The following is a 10514-nucleotide window of genomic DNA, read 5'->3' on the forward strand; positions in this document are numbered from 1 at the left end:
TAGGATTTCCTGCAGTATACTGACTCAGCAGTAGTAGCCATGTAGCTCAGCACATCGAGGGCCCCTCGGATCCTGAGGGGGGTCATAGTTCAGACCCGCATCCATGAGCCATGTCAGCATTGACCTTTCAAAACCATGCATGCCATATCCATCCGCTTCCAGTGCTTACATTCGCTCTATCTATAATCAAGTCTCAAACGGCACCCTGACTCCATCCTCCGTAGGGAAACTGGACTGCTACATTTAAGACGCCTTACAAGGGTGTGGGCCCGTAAGCCTGTGCTGTGTTTACTCCAATAGAGCACAGGGTGCTTTTTGAGACACCTCTATCTCTTCTTACCGCCATACAGCTTTGATACTCTGATATCAACAACAAATAATTGTATTATTAGTAAAAAAAATATTCTATTCTAAAGGTGCCACTGTGCAGAGGATGAAGGACTCTGTCACATATTATAGTTATTAATCTATTAATGGGAAGGGGCGGGTTTGTTGATCGAAAGGGAGCAGAGTTGTGAAGCAGGGGATTGTAGTCTTTGTAATATTATATTATTCTAGTTTCATTTTCTACTCTTAATGTGGTTTGTGAGATTGTGTTTGTTTCGATCACATCTGAAGCCTCTGACCGGAGGAGAGGAAGAGACAGTGAAGCGCTCGGACGATCTCTCGTGGACATTAAACCTCACCTCACCGGGGCCAGAGGTCCACCTTATCAGCGGGACACTCAGCAATGAAAGTGCAATACACACACACACACACACCCACACACTCACACACATGCATTCAGGTTACTGTACTTTTGAGGACTTGTTGACCCAATGCACTGCAGGGAAAAGTTGTTGGATAAAGAAAATAATGCAATCCAATGAAGCAGTCCGTAAAAATAAATACTTTTATGAGGTTTAAAATAATGTAGTTGGTTTAAGGCTGACAGTTTAGATTTCAAAGAAGTATTATTTTTGCAGGATTGCCATGTTGGAGTGTATGACATTGTGCAGGGGGTGCTTTTGCTGTTTGCCCTCCTTTTTATTTTTTAACAACAATTTTAATGATTAAAATTTGTATTTCATCTTAACTTTCACTGAGGCGCCAAAAAGAAGTCCTCTATCCTCCTTGTTCTTAAAGTTAGAGGTATTCTTCACCCCCAGAAATTGTCATTTGTTTTTCATTTACTCCCCCTGTGATACATTCAATTCCTAAAGGAAACTTTGTATTTCTCATAAGAAAATTCTCATGTATTAAAGTAAAGTGGGCCCTGTTTGACAAAAGCAAAACTCCATCCAAACATCCGTTTAAAAACTCTAACACATGTTGTGCAGTATGAACCAAGTCTCATTTACACCCTTCCCAAACACATTCATTTAACTAAATGTGTACTATTTAAGCATTTCGGTGTAGGAGACTGTTAATGCAGAAGTTAATAAATCAGATGATACCTCAAGAGTTGTATGAGAGTTTATACACAGATGTTTCAATATAGTTTTGCTATTAAAAGCAGCCCATATTGTCTTTTTTTAACCAAGAATGTACCCAGTTTTTGATTCTTTGTTTACTGTGGAAGCATGCTAGAAAAACAAAGTTTCCTCCAATAATTCAAAAGTACAAAAGAAAATCCCTAATTTTGGATGGATTGTGTGGGATATTGGTCCTCATAAGTATAGAAACACATAAAGACATTTAATGAACATACAGACATTCATACATGTACAGAAACACACATACATACATCACACACTCACAGCTTCAGCTTCGGCCCGTGTGGTGTGGGGATAAGTGTGTCCTGTTAAAAGAAAAATCACTGTGTCATGTTTGGAGAAAAAAAAATCATTGTAAGTGTTTCTTTGGGAGAAAAACAACAAACTGTTTCTGATGTGTCGCTCCTCAATGGAAAACTTCAAGTACACTGAGCCAGCTAATCAAACACGGAGGAACTGTGTGAGAAATGTGAATTTAATGGAATAGACAAACACATGCTATAAGCACTCTACACTTTGCACTTAATACCAACACACACACACACACACACACACACACACACACACACACACACACACACACACACACACACAAACACACATACACAAACAAGGTTTCTGTGTGAGGAGGGCTTACGGGTGGAGTTATGTGCCTGCATGTTTGTGTGTGTTATATTCATGTGTGTGTGTGCGTGCGCGTGTGTGCGTGTGTGTGTGTGCAGTTAGCCTCTCCTCACCCATGCACCCAGTGCCTGCCTGTCCTGCCTTCAGACAGCTCCCAGATCAGCCATGGGGCTTCCAGTATAACCTCCTCTGAATTCCCACGACCTTTAACGGTTGCACTGGGATCAGTTTTAGAGCTAACTGCCCCGATCATTCCTCAGCAGACGCAGCCATACAAGATACAAGGACTGTTTTGGACTAAGTGGATATATTATAGACAGGAGTTTTAGTACAAGGATAAAAGGGAAGTCATGTTTTGTTCCAGGTGTGACTGGACTGTTGTCTTTTGTTTTTTTGCCATTTCTGTCTGTGAAGCTGATTTAGGGTCGGCAGAGGGGGCTTAGCGGGATAGACAATAATCTATCAGGTCCCTAATGACAGCTGGTCTTGAATCAGCACAACCTGGTGTAGGCTGCTGTTTCTCGTGTTCTCAAATCCGCAAAAAAAAGAAAAGAAAAAGGGACGAGCTCTTCGGCAATACATGCTTGTAGTTGTGTCTATAGGAGCTCTTATACATGAAAGTGTTTCCTCTAGGTTGTCCTACTTGTACTGCCAATTAGATTTATATGTTGATGTGGGAATATAAATGGAGAGATTCTGGACAGGTAAATTGTTGGTTCCCTTGATAGTATATACGGTTAAAATAGCCATGATTTCATGAATTATTCTGGCCTTGGTGCCTATTAAGCCTGTTTTCCAGACTGTCCTCTTCCTGTTTTGTTTTTTTGGTGCAAGGCTTTAGCCCTTTAGCTAGAGAGATTTCATACCTGTCTTGCATTTTACACATATCATTTTGACAGGAAGTACACAGCGATTAAAATTAGCTTTTTACGGTTTTGCCTCGAGCCCCACGTTCAGACAGTGTTGTTTACATGCAGAAAATATCCGAGGCTGGCATGGTTGGCTGACCAAGGATGAAAGGCCCAAAATGGCAGGATGTTAAACCAGACTGCGAGAGTTCGCTCTGCATCAGGTGCATTCAGGCTCCCTCTCGCATATACATTGCTCAGAAGCAGTAGTAAGCTTTTCTTCTTCTTGAACAAGAGTTTTGGAGATAATCATGAGTTGGTCTTATACAAAAAGATCATCTGATTCTTGTGGAGATCCCATTTTATTGAAAGAGTCACAATGGATTTTCAGACAAATTCTTATAATGTATAATATATGTCTATTGGAGTCAAACTCTCATCAGAAAAAGCCATACCCCAAAGAGACAGAATGGCCCATCACCTTCTACTGAGCCATGTTTTGATGCAGTCAGGCTAGCGAGTATAGAGAATTCAACATAAAAAAATGTTGGTACAATTTGAAAGTGCACAGACTGTACGGTTTTTAGCCATGTTAGCAAAATGGCTCTTGATCTGTTTGGTCAAGACTTAGTAAACTTGACAGCTAATAAACAGATTGTCATGACATTTGCTACAGATATTCTGGGTTCCCAGAGGATAAATCTTTCAAATTGTGGTTAACCCCTGACTATTTGGCTAACGGCTAAACTATTTAACAGCAGCAAGATAGCATTGTCATTGTGAGCATGTTAGCTTGCTGTTGTTAGCATTTAGCATTACTTTACAGCCTCACAAAGCCGCTAGCATGGTGATAAGCTCTCAGTCTTGTTATTGAAAGTATAACTCAAAAATACAAACCATTTAAGCGGTAAAGTACTGGAACCTGACTTTGTCCTTTTCAAACTGACTTGCGGACTGTTAGAAAACAAATGCCAGAACACAAACTCAGGAGAAGAGATGGAGACGTTAGTGACATTTTATCTGTATTTAAAGGTCCCATTGGAAGAACACCACCAAAACAGTAAATAATGCAGAATATCCGTAAAACAAAACCTAATATTTTACTGTTATCCTGTTCATTATGTGTGTAGCACTGACCTAGCAAAAAGCATAGACGTTTTCTCAGTCAGGGAGTGTATCTTGCAGGAATTGTAGCAATTTGCTTTGAGGAGAAACTATTCAGATGAAGATTAGGAGAGTAAATAGCCACCAGCCTTTTTTCTCGTGTCTTGAGGGGTGACACTGGTATCATTAGTGTTTCCTTGCAGCAGTGATGAAACTGAAACAAGAAAGACTAAAGACAAATCTGCAACTTAAAGTAGCAATGACAAAAAAGGAAATCCCACAAATAAGTGTTTCATAATTTTAAAACACCGAAACGTATGATGATGGGAGATGTGTTTAAAGATGGATGGTGATCAACTATTTTGAATTGTGTGTCAATGGGCAGCTTTTTATCCTGCTCCATACCTCTGAGCCCTATCGTGAGATACTTAGTCCTCTACAAACACACACATACACACACACACACACACACACACACACACACACACACACACACACACACACACACACACACACACACACACACACACACACACACACACACACACACACACACACACCACACACACCACACACACACACCACACACACACCACATACATGCATGCAGAAACATGCTGGCACTCACATTCATCTTTCTATACACAGGCATACTGACTGTATAACTCTCCTAGCTCACACAAACACACACACACACACACACACACACACACACACACACCACACACACACACACACACACACACACACACACACACACACACACACATATATAGCTGCCAGCCAGTTTCACTGTATACTTTATAATGTAAACCTCCAACTAACAGCAGTCTGACACGGACACATGCTGTGAATAAAAGCACACTTTTACTTACACGATATAAATATGATTACCTATATCTAGAGAGAAGGGATATTATATACAGTATAATGATTAGAAAATAAAGAGTCACCTTTTCAAAGTGCCTGTGGTGAGTTCATTTTGTACCTAATTGTGTGTATGTAAATCTATGATGTGTGATCTGCTCGTATATCCTGAACACACTCACTTGTTGTTTTTTTTCAGAAATCGTACGACACACCAACATAAACCTGCAGAAATGAACTAGATGCATATCTGCTGTGCTGTGTCATCCGTTCTGAATGAGCCGTCCGATAGATAACTCCCCTGCTTATCTCCACAGCCACCATGCAGATGTCTGACGGAAAGGAAACAGGCGGTATGAAGATGAGAGTTGAGAAAGGAAATGGGAGGGAGTGGGGAAAAGTTAATGAGGAGACTGGAGCATGTGCCAGATTTGAGGTGTTTGAAGGTAGGTGGGGGGAGGGGTTGCATGTACAAATATAAGTACATGTGTGTTTTGTGGTTGAAGTATTATTCTTGCATTTTGACGATATCAATTTTTCTGATCAGATTCTTAATGAAAATTATGCATCTGATAGCATTTGCGCATCCCTGTAAGAGTGCTGCATCATTCATGTACAGTGTGTATCTGTGTGTCGCATCAGGTGGCTTCCATCTGTTACCAGAAGGTGTTGCAGGATCAAATGATTTTGAGGAATTATGGTTGGTTGGTGCATTGGCGTACACAACCGTCGTCTAAAGCAGCCATTTCCAACACAGTGACCCTCAAAAGTAGACGCAAGATGCTCATGCGCTAAGGGGGATCCTAATAAAGAACAAGAACAATATGAATCTAAGGGGTCACAAGCTGGTCTTAACCGTACCGAATTTGTACTTAAATGTGCACACAAAATGTTAACAATTTTTGCCTCTTTTTTGTTAAATACTTTACAGACTTACCTCTTCATGCCTCTAAAAAAAATGCTGATCTGTCCATCATGTTAGGTGTGACACGATGGTGTGGATGATCTAGTTGGCTCTTGTCAAATTCTCCTGCACAACATGAGGAGTGTTCCCCCTTTGTTTGCTTAGGATGAGGTCTACCTCGAGACTTCTGCTACTTATGTAGTTCAAGACTGTGTTTTTTACAGGGCAGTACTGCTTCTCTTCCTCTGTCGTGACAGCAAAGTCAGATGGTCGAACAGCATCCCAATTTCCCTTTCCCCACATATTTTCAACGTAGAGGGTGGGGAAGATTTCCAAACTTTTCCTTAACCATGCTCACTTAATGCAAGTGACGTGAGAGTAGGCATGATTTTGGTATCCATCTAAAACGTTCTTAATGTTTTTACAGAATTACCTGTCGCTTTTCATTTGTACAAACTCTGAAATAACAGATCTCAAATGTGCATAGCTATCCAAAAGGATAAGTTGCACCTCTTTGAGTTAGGCCATTTAAAACAGGTATAAACACTTGGTTGTTATCGCACCAGTGTGGTTGACTGATACATTTTACGCCAGTCTTAAAAATCAATGCTATCCCTTAGGGCAATCCCACTCTAAAGTCAAAACATATCTAGCCCTAATTTATCTCTAAATTAACTATTGTATATTTTCAGGATATGATGTAACAGCAACAGCATAAGAGTGTCTAATGTGAGTAGGAAGGATCCAGTGGAGAGCTCAGATTCACCTGATGAATATTCATAACTGTGACGTCACCGATGGAGCTCCGTGTCGTCGTCATAGAGATTAGAGTGGATGGCGGGATTATGGCAGAGCCTCAGCCCCACTGCCACTCTGCTTTTGTTCCTCTTAACTGCGTTTATATGTGCCAGTGTGTCCCTCAATCTCTCCTGCCGCTCATCTCTTCTGTTGCATGGAGATATTGTGACCGTCGCCCACGTTTCATATTTCCATTTTCCTTTTTCTCCCCTTTTCACCCTGTCTCTCTCCGCTGATCCTCTAAGCCATTTTTTCCCTCTGCCACATTTTCCCTGTTTTGAAAACCCCACCCTCCCATCGAGCAGTATGCTACTGTAGTAATTGCTTTCTTCAGCTCCATTGGCCCAATAAGAGAAAATGGCCCCTTATGCTAATAGCCCATAAAAGACACTGAGCATTTCCCAGCAGGAATCCCACATCAGAATATTGTATAGTGATGTACCAGACAGTCTTACCTCTACACTCCAAAAACAAAACAGGAATTTGGCAAACAGATTTCTTGACAATACTGAAGGTCATTGCAGTGAAGTAATTGTTTATTTGGGACAAATTATCTAAAGTGTTTACACGTTAGGATCAGCTCTAATTTGAACCTCAAAGACACAAACACTAGCAGACATCTGGCACTGTGTCACACAGTTTGTAGATTATACCAGGCACGCTCCTAATGTTAGCCACAAGTACAGGTTTCTGTGTTTGTGTGTGTTTGTGTCCCAGTTGGATGTAACTAGAACAGCTGTTTGTCACTGAATGAGGCTCTGAGGGAGAGTTGCTGTCAGCCTTGATGTCCTAATTATCTATCTATCTATCTATCTATCTATCTATCTATCTATCTATCTATCTATCTATCTATCTATCTATCTATCTATCTATCTATCTATCTATCTATCTATCCATCTATCTATCTATCTATCTATTTATGGAGCAGCAAGATAACATGATTTAAAGAGCGTCTGTCGAGTCTCATTTGGTGGAACGGTATGAAAGCTCAATGTAAATATGACATTTGTGGGTTTTTTGGATTAATGTGAGATCTGTGCAGAGTGATGGGAAGACCACTTTTACCTGCAGCTACTGTCATTTCAGCGGAGCAAAAGATTCACTGGACGTCTAAGTAAGTGAATTGCTTCATTGACGTCATCATATATTAATCATTTGCTTCATTACTTGGTTTCATAAAACCATTTTTGCAAGAGTTTGAACTCCTTACATTTCATCTCAGGTTTCCTAACTAAATAAAGAAAACACCTATCAACTTCAATGTTGCAATGTTACAAAAATGTTTACAAAAAATCCACAAAAACGCCTTTTATCTAGTGTTTATTGTTGCTGATTGCCAATGAAAAGCATCAGATCAGTGCCCGGGTCGACACAAATCTTCTGCAAGAGTTTTTGAGGAACAAGAGACCCTTCTGCTCACTGCTGAGAAGGGCAAACTGAGTGAAGAGCACTCTGAACCATTGTCACTGACAAAGAGAGCAATGTGTGTGTGTGTGTGTGCGTGTGCGTGTGTTTGTGTGTGTGTGTGTGTGTGTGTGCGTGTGTGTGTGTGTGTGTGTGTGTGTGTGTCTTGAGTGGAGTAACACTATGGCCATCTGCAGTGTGAAAAAAAAGGCCTTGGAGCTGTGAACGCTGTTCAAGCAGAAAGACGAGAAGGAGAGAGAGTGCAAGGTGGAGGGGAGGATGAGAGGAAGAACGAGGAGGAAGGGAAGGAGACATCCATTTATTGAGTGGTCTTTTTACCCTTTTGGCCTTCCAGACACACTAAGATGGAAACCCCCAGCCTTATGTTGTAGTGATAATGAGGAAAACAGAGATCAGTGGTGAGGGAAACAATTATCAAATGAATCAACAAAGATTTAAGAAGTTATTAAGTCATATATCCAGTTAAAACTTGCGAGTTCAAGCCACTGATATGTGATTATTTCCAACTTCTGTTACTTCTATATGAACAGTAAGTCAAATCTTTGGGTTTTTAACCAAATAGCTTGGGATCTGGATACTTGTAATTGGCATATGAAATTCAAATATTGTACAATATTTTAACTAGTAGCAATAGCTTAACTTATTTTTATTTAACCAGGAATTAAAGACAAAAAGAATCTCAAAAGTTTCATGGCCAAGACACAAAAACAGGAGAAATAACACAATTTTGGACATAAAAAAAACGTATTACAAAATGAAAAGATATCAAAAGACATTCTCTAACATTCCAAACATCTTGAGCCTTATGTGCCAGATTCAACTTAATTTAAAATCCCTTATAATATGGAAGAATCAGGTGATTTTGCAAACCTGGACTTTTGGAAGCAGGAATAAGTCTTTGGAGCAAAGACAATAACTTATTCTTCTTCTTTTTTGCAGGATGTAGACCCAAAGAGTCCAAGAACAGCTTTATAAGAAATATGTTAAACAGCCTTTGAACAAGTAACAATGATACTGAAATAAAATGTAAGCCTATAACCAGTATTGGATATCAATTTCTATCAAAAAAATAAGAAAATGCTTAAAAATCAGGACTGCTATAAAATTAAAATAGTCAAGGTGAGATCAAATACTGGAAATGATTATTGCTCTTCCAAAAGAAATGTGCCTCAACTCACAAACCCATTAATACACTCCGCTTTAAACATGTAATTTGCCATCAAAATGTGACACATGCACGCACATAGGGCTGAGGATATAATTGTTTCCAAGCAGCTCTTTGATGGCTGAGTCACTGAGCATGTCCTGTATCATATCACGATAAGAAGAACATCAGTTTAAAGGCAGCAGCTGTTTCCCTTTCATCCTCTCTCCTTCTCTCTCCTTCTCTCTCCTTCTGCATCCCTCCATCCTCCCACTGCTTTCACAATGGTGTGCTAAGCCAGGGAAGATAGGGCAAATCCCTCCTCTGAGCAGAGCAGGCAGCAGAGAGAGTGAGACAGAGCGAGTGACTTCCTCAAACACTCCTCTCTCCTCGCTCCTTTCTCCCCCTCCATTTATCTGAATCCAACCAATCAGCTGGCAGACTTCAGTAAACCTCTGTCTCTTAGCTTGTGTGTGTGAGTGTCTTTCAACCTGTGGTGATGATGTCACAGAAGATTCCTGCTTCCTTAGCTACTTGCTTGCATGTCTTGCTTCCTTAACACCTTGTCTCCTTCACTCAAGATGTGTGCATTACTGCCCTGCACATTTAATGCAGAGACACGAGTCTGTGGCGAGCTAAATTACCATTTTTTAATAAATGATTACTTGTATTTATATACATTCATATCAGGAATTCCCTCACAAATTGTAGACAAGTAAAGGAATCTTTTTGAGCATGTATGGGCCTAGCATGACACCTTAAATGAGCAAGTATGGCTTGGTCCAAATTAAACTAAATCCATAAACCGGCATCTTTAAAGCTCAATAATGAACATGGTGGAAAGAAATTAACTGTTCTTTCCCATTAAAATCAATGTAGGAGGATGGCAAGAGTGGCGGCCATTTTTGTTTGTACCATTGCCATTGCTGTTTTGTAGTTGGCTAACTTCCTTATAAACTAAAGTTGCAGACTTACTGGAGTTAGGTTTTGAAGTAATGACTGCAAAATCAGTTTTTTGTCCAATCCTGTTCTACTTTCTATCAAATTGTAATTTTTGCAGTTTGATTTTTGAACCAAATAAACAACAAACATTTTAATTGATCATTAATTTTCTTAGGTGCCAGGTGGACTTTGTAACATTTTAAAAGAGCCAGGAGTTACCTATTTTTTACAGTCTTAATGCTAAGCTAACACACATTCTAGCTTTACCTTCATGTTCACAGTACAGACATCACATTTGTTATCAATTTTTCTCGAAGATAAATGTCAAAAATATTGGCTTACATTTCTAAAATATCAAAGAAATGTGTCAATAGTGAGACATT

The sequence above is a fragment of the Trematomus bernacchii genome, unplaced genomic scaffold, assembly GCF_902827165.1.
Source record: "Trematomus bernacchii unplaced genomic scaffold, fTreBer1.1, whole genome shotgun sequence".
Classification (NCBI taxonomy): Eukaryota; Metazoa; Chordata; class Actinopteri; order Perciformes; family Nototheniidae; genus Trematomus; species Trematomus bernacchii.